The following is an 11,206-nucleotide window of genomic DNA, read 5'->3' as shown; positions in this document are numbered from 1 at the left end:
GGGGTGAAGTCTAGGGTGTGCGTGGTTACTTGTGAGACTAGGTCTCGCACTTTTCTCCAGAAGGGCTGCAGCAGCGGACAATCCCACCATATATGTAGGAGTGTACCCGTTGCCTGTCGACATCTCCAGCACAAATCCGAAACGTTAGGATCAAATTTATGAAGCAGGGATAAAACTCTGTACCATCTAGAATATAATTTATAATTGCTTTCTTGCGTGGAGACACATATGGAACCTGTATGCATGTGATCATAAATGTGATCCCAGTCTTCAGGTGACAAAGGTATTTGTAGATCGAGCAACCAAGCCTCACAAGCCTTCCGAGATTGAGACGTGATGGCGGTATCAAGATAGGAATAAAGCTTGGATATAACATGTCTCTGGGGGGAGTCCGTAAAGCAAAGTTTCTCATATGGAGTAAGTGGCCTTGAATAATCTTTTAAATGCGGGGAGCTTTGTATAAAGTGATGAAGTTGTCTAAACATCCATGGCGTTAGGCTCAGGGATAGCCATATCTTCGTAATGTCCTCTCTAGATAAGAACTTAGTATCTTTGAAAAGTTGATGTACTGTCAGATTATCTGGACGGTTATATCCGGCGACGAAGGCCTGGGACGTACCCGATAGAAAGTCCGGATTCATTTTGATCGGAGTTAGAGGGCTCGGGGAGGAAGAGAGCTCTTTTTTCTGGAACAACTGATGGCAACAGCCTAAAGTGGGGCCTACAAGAGGGTGTTCCCGAAACTCAGAAGGAATGTGAGAGTTTTTCAGCCAAGGGGAAGAGGCAAGCGGTATCTTCAAGAAATCCGACTCCACACCAACCCAAACCTTATGATTGTGGTTCGTGGTCCAATCTACTACCCTTGCTAGGTGACAAGCCCTGTAGTAGCGGGCAATATCAGGTAATCCAATACCTCCACCCTTCTTGGGCATAGTAAGTTGTGCAAAGCTAATTCTTGGGTGTTTATTATACCAAAGTGCTGCTGGAATCTTAGTGACCCTCCCTCCCCTCCACTAAAGCAACACAGGCTGGCACCAGTCAACACAAGAGTCACACTCAGGCAGGGGAAGCACAGGTAGCACTCAGCCCATTTAGAGTGAAAGAATGGCTCCGAAGCAACATAGGTGGGTTGGATCGTAGGGTCAATCACTCCTGGATGGGGGGGAAGGCACTGCATCACAAACTGTCAAAGCAGAAAACAAAATACAGAAATTAAATATATCAAGAAAAATAATCACAATTTCCCAGAAATTGTAATGGCTAGCTTGACATACCCTATCTGGGCTAATACATACTAATGTTAATAAGTAGTGAAGGATTGGAATATACAAAATAGAATAAATGCATGTCCTGCTAAACTGATGATAACCAATGATATACAGATTATAATGAGTAGATTGAAAGACTGTGCCAATCTAGCCATTATAAAATGTATCTAGTTTTAAACTGGGTAATATTTACACAACACATCATTTTAAGAATGTTTCTTTTACCATGGAGCAAAGGGAACAATTCTTCAGCAATGTCCTAGATTTTCCAGCATCTATGAGTAATTATGGGTCTCTGAATGCCAACCCAGTCAATTAGTCAGACCATTTTTCATCTCTTTGAAATTTTGGGGTGTATATATAGGAAAGTTTGCATAAAGCAAGGCAATTTACAAACAGTTTCTGAACAGCAGTTTCTTTCTGGTTATCCTTTGATTTTATATTAATTACAAGTAGTTTTTATGCATATAATAAACAATTATTACCCTTACATAAGTATGACAGAATAGAGATATGCAGGGCTGTAAATTCCATACAGGCAGTCATGGGCCAGTGCTGGGGCAGCAGACTAAAAGGGGCAGCAAGTCTCAAAAAATGGTAATAACTGCTACCATATTCAGTTTCCCTCTTCAGGCTTTTTCAGACAGGCTGTAATGCTTATGGCCATCTGAAAAGTGATCTTCAATTGATCGCTTTTTAGAAGGCATTATAGCAGCAGCTTGCAGGCATTTAGGAGGTGCCACTGCTGCCTCCTGATGCCTGTTTTTTTCCAGTTGCCAAATTGCAATTTTATATAGCAAGACCTCAAGCACTAATAAAGCATTTGGCTGGCGATTGCAGTGCAGCCGCGTTGATCTCAATGGGTAAGTTTGACAGATAATGCCACCTGTCAAACTCTGCAGCCCAATTTAAGAAATGCTGTTGTGTGAAGCAGCCCTGTCTGGCTGTAATGTTTGAATTCTGGTGCCGGGAGGGGGAGCACAATAAAACCGCAGCTCAGATTCCTGTCCTACAACCTCCTGGTTGCCAGTGTGAAAGATTTATGCATCTAGATATTTGTGTCTGAATTCAAAAAGAGAACTGCAGGAAAAAGTGTGGTTCAGGGAATATTGAAAGAAGTCCGAAAAGCTCTTTTTAGACCATTAAACATGAAACTACCTCTTTCTCCTCTCATTTGATGGTCTGCACTGTTAGGAATTAGCTCTGCATTCACACCAGATAGCATGCTTATTGTGCATTAGTTTATATTAAAAAAATGATGCAAGGGGTGCATCGTGTACAAAAAGACATCATCATTTAAATACAGCCCTGGAAATACAGTTGGTATTGCCAACTTGCTATCTAAAGATGTAAGTTCTGAGGATATTGTACTTTTTCTTGCTTCAATACTTCAGTAGACACTGCTCTGGAATACCTCAGAACAAGTATCAGGTCAGCAGTCCTGACTTCGGAAGCTCCTTGCTAATTTTGGGTCCATGATTCATTAAAGCATTGAAATACAAAGATAATGACAGCACTAGCACTTGCAGTATAAAGCAATGGCAGCCCCCCATCCTAATAAGTTCCCTTTAACTGTGCTGCTTGTAGGTGACCTTTACCAATTGTTTTTTTTCTAACTTCCTTCTTTTTAAAAATTCCGCAGCTTGGCAACATTTTGAGAAACTTCAAAGAAAAATGTAAAAAAGAATCCCAAACAGCAGAAATTCCACATCTTACTCTAATTGATTCCTAGATCAAAGTTAGGACAGATGTGCTTTATATATTAGAGCATCACATGTTCAGAAAAAAAGGAATGCTGTAATGGAATCTAATAGAACCCTTTTCAATCCTCTTTATCGTCTCAGCTCACCTTGTTAGCCATGTGCACAGCCATTGTTTGAAACTTAATTCATGAAATCCACTATTAATAAGCACTGTTAAAATTCATAGTAAAGCATTTCTCATTAACGATCACCCCATAGCCTTAAAAATATGCACATTTGGAAAAATAAAGCTTTAGTCTGAAAAACAATAATCATTTAGATTGCATCAGACATGCAGGCTAAGGTAAGCAAATTCCACATATACTGTGTATTGTAGGTTTAGGCAGCTCTAAACCCTGTTGATGATATTTAGTTTGCTAAATCACTTTGGGGCAGATTTGCATAGTAACGAATCAGCTTCTAGGTTTTATTGTTAAAGCTTTATTGAACAAACTGAGGTTAGAAACTGATTGGTTACTATGCACAGCTGAACCAAATTATGTGTGCATCATTTTAGGTTAATTTCCCCCTGTGTGTCACTAGCAATTGCAATTTTTTGTCTACTGACATACCCCTCTTGCTGGCTTTGCAGTGCTTGCAAAATGTGCCTTATGGGAGGTGCTGGAGGTAGGGGCAATTCTTGGTGGGCATGCAAATGCTTTGGTTCACTTGTGGTGGCTTCACCCCCTTCAGAATTTTGCACCATTGCACCCATGCCAGAAGTGACAACATCAGCACTATTTTATGCTGCCTGTGGCATGCTCCCGTGGGATGGGCAGAGCCATTTCATGCAGGCCGTCTGGCTATGCTGTAATCCATGCTGGGTTCGCTATACACTGATATTCTTTACCTGGTCCTCCATTACTTGCTCTGAACACCATATAGTTACCTTTGGTTACATATATTATATTCTTTTTTGGAAGTATTTGGTTTGTACACGATGAATATTTAGGTTTGGGGCATTTATTTAGCCCCCTGGAGCCCATGAACTTATAGCTAGTGTTTACTGAATGATTATATATTTTTTATAGATGATCTTCACATATTATTGCCATTTAGAGCATATGTTGTGATTAAACATTTACTGTACATCAGCACTTGTTGAATGTGTTACTTGTAAGGATATTCCAATCCCTCCATCCACAGATCTGTTCTTATATTTAGTATACATTAAAGTGGGTTTCAATTACGTTCCATACAATAGTTCTTTGATGGATGAGGATATATACATATATTGCTATGCTATTACTGTAGGTGCTTTTGTTTGACAGTGACTTGTAAGGTGGTGATCTGGTGTATCTTCCTGTGCTCCAGTGGTCTTGACCTTCTCAAGGGGTGGATCATGGCTCAGGGAACATACCCCTTAGGGGAGGAGGCCTCCAGTTGAGCTCAGATTACCGCATACATTGGGGGTACGAAATGCAAATTGTTTTTTTTCACATGATAGTATGGGATAATGTTTAATTTCTGTTGCTGGTGTTATGTAAATATTTGTATAATCATTATTCTACGTATTATATCACAGATTTTGATATACTGCACTCCTGAAGAAGCAACCTACCTTGCTGTGAAACATGTAGAATTCTTGGTGGCACCTCTTCCTCCCTTCATTTGATTTTTGAAGAGTCCACTTGCAAGATCTCTTGATGCTCTTTAGGATGTAACAGTTGGTTAATTGATGTACATTATGCAAAATTGATATTAAAGGATTTGATATGTGATGCATAGGGGTGAACCAAAACCATGTATTATCAGGATCAGAAAATGAAAATATTTGGTTTTACTATATGATCCATATCAAATAAATAAAATGTACATCAAAAATTAAAATGGCATATAAAAATGTTTAAAGCCCCCATGTGTGTGACGATTGCGGCGTCAGACCCCAGCCCTTCTCACCAAACTTGTCAATCTAAAACTGCGCTGTCACGTGTGTAACAATGCCACCCCCAGCTGCACTCTGCACTCTGCACAAAGATTTTCCAGCTAATGGACCACAATCTGTGTACCTGCAGCCTGGGAGTGATTGTTACTGGGTCAGGTTAATTACACAATTAATCCTTCACACTGCCACCACCTCCTTTTTGTACAGAGAAAGAGGAAACTAGGCAATATTAGCAATAACACTATGATGTTTGAATAATCATTTGTATACACAATGTCACCACAGACAGATGTATGCAGATGTTTTAAAACACACACAGTAGCGCTCTTCAGAGGCAGGGATTCTTTGTTTGCAATAAAGAGCTTTAGAAACAGTTCAACACTTTCAGAAAGTAAGATTTATTACTAAAAAGTCAAAAGGGTGCAATAAAAATATTTACAGAAAAGATGTAGCCAATATATAGATATAAATATACAGAGAGCAATAACACAGAAAAGAGATAACAGAAAGAAGTTTAGAGAGATAAAGTACTTGACAAAAGTCCTGCGTTAAGCAGCTTTCAAGTGTCAGAGCGAAAGAGCGCCTTATCTCCCGAAGTTGGTTCCTGGTGTTAAAAGGGAGATTTCTTCAACTTCAACTCAGCTTAGTTTAACTGTCTGCTCCAAGCATAACAGCTTTTCTAGGAACTCAGCAGGGTGTCTCCTTGGAGCAGAGAAACAATCGCTTCATTTGGGGAGGGTGTGGCAGGTGGAGACACCAGCTAGAACCAAAATCCCTCCCAGCTTATATCATGACCCATAACTTACCCTCGGTGCATGTAGCAACCTAGCCACTAGTAGATTAATATGCAGAAGCATCTGCTGAACGTATAGATATGAAATATGACATACCTGCTTAAGGAGATATCATTTTCTGCTCTAATGTAGATGTCAGCTAGGGGGTGTAATATATCAGGCGGATTGTATTAAAGTGACCAATCTGAATATATGCCTGGTCTCCTTGTAAGTCTTCCATATTCCAAGATATGAAATCATAGGGGAAAGTGGATTTTGAATGTGATGTCTGTTTTACGGCTTATCTGGAATGAAGCCCAGCGAAGGACTGGTTTATGGTTTTATGCTATCTCATATTGAGAAGCTAACAGACACCCAGGCACCAGCTAGTGGGATTTATAACCATTAAGCTCTCCCGCTGAGCCTGTGATCTCTGGCATCATCCAGACCACATTCTTGAGGCAGGGGGGAAATTGGAGGGAGGCTGGTTTGGGAGTAGAAATGATACAAGATGGAGGATCCTTAGCAAGATGAGTGACCGCGTCCATCTCTGTATGCACAGTTGCTACAATGTGCACTATTCCCTTGACATACATATGTAAATGCATGAACTGGATGTGGCTACATATGAAATCAAGCACTGTGCTGCACATATTATGTATCACTGCACATGCCAGAGTAAGAGAAATAATTCTAGGGCTCATGGTAACTCTAAACTGGTGACCTGTAAAGGCTTTTAACTATTTTTTGCCACCAACGTATGTCTTCCTTTAGCAGCAGCAGGGGCGGGGTGGGGGAGTTACATAGTTTATCAGCTGCTTTAGCAAGGAGTGTTCTTAAATCTGACAAGCCAACTTGTTGGAAGGTAATGGTAGGTTCCCTTAAGGGTTTCTCCTCCTACTGGTGGGTTGACTTGTTGGTATCCCTTTAAAAGGGTGTTGGAGCTTAGGATTAACCACTTGCCTACCAGGCACTTATACCCCCTTCCTTACCAGGCCAATTTTCAGCTTTCAGCACTGCCGCACTTTGATTGACAATTGCGCGGTCATGCAACATTGTACCCATATGAAATTTTAATCATTTTTTCCTCACAAATAGAGCTTTCTTTTGGTGGTATTTACTCCCCGCTGGGCGCTTTACTTTTTGCGCTATAAATAAAAAAGTGCAAAAAATTTGAAAAAAAAAAAGTTTCTTTGTTTCTATTATAACATTTTTCAAACAGGCATTTTTTCTCCTTCACTGATGTACGTTGATGAGGCAGCACTGATGGGCACTGATAGGCGGCACTGATGGGCACTGATAGGCAGCACTAAAGGGCACTGATAGGCAGTACTAATGAGGTGTCACGGATAGGCGGCACTAATAGACAGCACTAATGAGGTGTCACGGATAGGCGGCACTAATATGCAGCACTGATAGGCGACACTGATAGGTGACACTGATGATGGGAACTGATAGACGGCACTGACTGGCATCACTGCTGGGCACTGACTGGCGGCACTGACTGGCACAACCCCTGGGCACTGACTGGCGGCACGGACTGGCAGCACTGCTGGGCTGCACTGGTGGGCAGCACTGGTGGGTGGGCACAGGTGGGTGGCACTGGTGGGCACAGGTGGGTGGGCACAGGTGGGTGGCACTGCTGGGCACAGGTAGGTGGCACTGCAGAGTGGCACAGGTGGGTGCACTGCTGGGCACAGGTGGGTGCACTGCTGGGCACGGGTGGGCGGAGCTAGTGGGCGCACTGCTGGGCGGAACTTGCGGGTGGCACTGCTGGGCACCGATCATCAGGGCACTGATCATCAGTGCCCTGATGATCGGTGCCGATCCCTGCTCTGACAACTGCCGGTTCTCGGCAGTACTTTCCTCACGATCTGACAGTGTGAGGAAAGTGCAGCCGAGAACCGGCACTTGCATTTCCCTCTGATCAGCGTGTCATTGGACACCGCTGATCAGGTGGTAAAAGGCCGCTGTGATTGGCCTTTTACCACATCACGTGATCAGCTGTGTCCGTAGGACACAGCGATCACGGAGATCGCCGGGTGTGCGCCCCCGGGGTGCGCAGGAGAGCGCGTTCTGGGAGGACGTCATATGACGTCCACCCAGAACTGGCCGGCCGCGGTGAAGCCGTCATTCGGCTATGCGCGGTCGGCAAGAGGTTAAGGCCTTATTGGTACTTTTTTTTAGTGGATTTGTCAAAAACTGTCTGTTTTTATTTACTCTTTACATTTTTTGGGGAAAAGTAGGAGTATGTTTCCGCTTACTCATTCACATGGGGGCAGTATCTAGGTAACCCCTTATTGTTAAAGGGGATTTTCAGATATCTTTAAGCCCTCACCCACAAACCCTCACAACCACTGAGCCAGGGTCGTATGTAAGAGGCCATTGTCCTAATCTACATAGTGGCAAGGTGCTTTTCAAGGGGAATCCTCCCTATCAAGGTATCCCCTCATGTTGAGGACATATGGCTTGGTGTGGTTCGAGAGGGCTACACACACTCACCCCCCTGTTTCTTGGCCAGCCAGGCTGCATGCTTAGATTAACGATGTAGGAAAGATTTTATGGGGATATCACACTTTTTTTTGCATGGGAATCCTTATGTATCTTGAAGGAACTTTGGAAGGGTCTGTATGACACTTTTCAGCAATTTAAAACACTTTTTTTTCTTGGAAGTGTCAGTGCTTTAAAAATCACTGCTCATGACCAAATGGAAATGGTTTTTTTTGCTGTGTGTGTTTGTGTGTGTGTGTCACTGCTGGGGAAATTCACTTCATTAATTTATCATGTTAACCATTGTCATTTTTAATTCTCACCAGAGAAAAAGTTGAGGGTAAATTATTCAATAGTGACAGTTGTCTACAGGGGGAATTCCCCTCTTATAATTTCCTGGTGAATCTTCAGGACAGGAAGTGAAGGGAAATTTCCCCAACGAGACACAGGCAGAAAAAAAACCTAATAGGGATTTTAATTCTTCTTAACTCTATTCAAAATGAAGAGAGATACATTTTGACTATACTGTTTGGCATACATTCATATAAAACTGATCTAGATCCAAAGGGTTTCCTCTACATAATTCAACATATAAAATTATTTTTTTGTCAGTCAGATTGGAGGAAATGTCATATTTTATAAAACTGGTGTTTTTTTTTTCTTTTGCAGCAACAAAATGTTTGAGTGTCTGTGATATTATTGGTTCTGCTCTTCTGTTAGTGAAATGCCATGGCTTGCAATGAACGGATTAGCGGTACAGAAGACAGAGACCTGTCAGAGTTTGATTCTTTGGGCTGTGGGTCTCTTTTTTCATATCAGTCAATTGCCGCATTACATGGCAAGTGCACAACCTCTGCAATAGCTCTGTTGTTGCTCAGATAACCGCAGCTGGTACTTGCTGTTCATTAGATAATAACCATATGCAGTGCCAACTAAATGACACAACAAAGCTGCTGAAGACATCACTGTGATGAAATGTCATAATAAGAGCTGTCAGCATTTCATTGTAACAGCTTTCTAGAGAGGAGCACCAACTGTAATCAGCACCTGACACATTTCATTCTTTGGGATATGTCACTCGGCAGACTGCTTTATTTCCTTTGTTGAATGATATCTCATCATTGATACACACACACACAAAATGCTAATTCAGGAAATAAGGGCCTGGTCCAGGATGAGAAGTAAGTGTTGTGTCTGCTTTGTTTTAAGACAGAAGCACAGGCAGATCTATGTATATTTTAGCCTGCAATGACAACTAAGCTCTATCACTAGCTGAGATAACTTGAACTCTAAGTCATGGGTCTGGTTACGAAAATGTGGTAGAAAATAAACTCACGTATGGCTTCTTTATTACACTGAATTTTGGATTTTAAAAATTATCTTAACATAAAATATTAAACCTTTCTTTAAAAAAATAACAAACATGGTATACTTATCTGCTCTCTGCAATGGTTTTGCACAGAGCAGCCTTAATTGTCTTCTTCTGGGTCCACCACTAGTGCTTCTGGCTCCTCCCTACTTCTGAGTACTCCCCCAGCAAGCCACTTGCTAAGGGGGGGTACTCTTGTAGGTTCACTCCTCCCGAGCCATCCATTGACATAGACATGGGGGTTTGCCCCACCCTTGCTCCCATAAATTCTACTGAGTAGCAGAAGTCAATGGCTCCCACAGGTATCAGTATAGCAAAGGGGGGAGGGGGAGAAATAAAAAAGCTGGGGAGTCTACAATATTTCACAAGAAATATAAAAGAGGTGCCACTAAAATATCTGGAAAGGTGCTACCTAAACCATATAGCAAAAACAAAGAAAAGAGAAAATAGGCTACACACCTAGAAGGCTAACCTCAAAATATGTTTATTGTCACCATTCACAATGCACATCGGAGAATCGGCATCATCCCAATCACAGAAGCCCCTAATCCCCGGAATAAAGGACCTCCCGTATCAGACACAGTCTATGGTGTATGTGTCTACTGGGTGTGTGCCTTCCCGATGGAACATGAACCCCCCACACACACATGCCAATCCACCCCCCACTCTCTCAACCAAGCCCAACCATAAACCCCACAACTTCTCTAATCCCCCATAAAACTCCTCCCACAATGACCCCACCCCTTGAAACAAGCCCACCCACCTGTCCACCCCTCTCCCACAGGTATCAATCTGCCTTGTGAGGAGGGAGAGGGCAAACAGAGCTGCTGCTTTCGTGCACACGCTGGATCAAGATTAGGCTCAGGTAAGTATTAGGGGGGCTGGGGAGGGCGGATCCTGGACGCAGAAGGTTTTTACCTTAACCACTTGCCATCCTGAGGCTTTACCCCCCTTCCTGACCAGGCCTTTTTTTACTATTCGGCGCTGCACTATATCAACTGGTAATTGCGTGGTCATGCAATGCTGTACCCAAACGAAATTTACGTACTTTTTTCACACAAATAGAGCTTTCTTTTGGAGGTATTTGATCACCTGTGAGCTTTTTATTTTTTGCGTTATAAAGAAAAAATGAGCGAAAATTAAAAAAAACTATATTTTTTACTTTTGGCTATAAAATATATATAGTAAACTAAAAGTTAGTCATACATTTAGGCCAAAATGTATTCTGCTACATGTCTTTGGTAAAAAAATCCCAATAAGTGTATATTGATTGCTTTGTGTGAAAGTTATAGCGTCTACAAACTATGGTATAGATACTGCAATTTATGCCATTTTTTGCTATACAGCACTGCACTAGTTTAACTGACAATTGTGCAGTCATGCAAAGCTGTACCCAAACATATTTTATGTCTTTTCTTTCACACAAATAAAGCTTTCTTTTGGTGGTATTTTATCACCTGTGCGCTTTTTATTTTTTACGCTATAAACTAAAAAAGACTGAAAATTTAAAAAAAAACAAAACAGTATTTTCTTATTTCTGTCATAAAAAATATCCAAAAAACTCAAACTTCGTCATAAATTTATTCTGCTATATGTTTTTGGTAAAAAATTCCAATGAGTGTATATTGATTGCTTTGTGTGAAAGTTATAGCATCTACAAACTATAGTATAGATAATGG

The sequence above is a fragment of the Staurois parvus genome, unplaced genomic scaffold (assembly GCF_062004578.1).
Source record: "Staurois parvus isolate SC_StPar_1 unplaced genomic scaffold, SC_StPar_1.0 ptg000402l, whole genome shotgun sequence".
Taxonomy (NCBI): Eukaryota; Metazoa; Chordata; class Amphibia; order Anura; family Ranidae; genus Staurois; species Staurois parvus.
The sequence above is the reverse complement of the archived record's forward strand: the minus strand, read 5'-3'. Positions refer to the sequence as shown.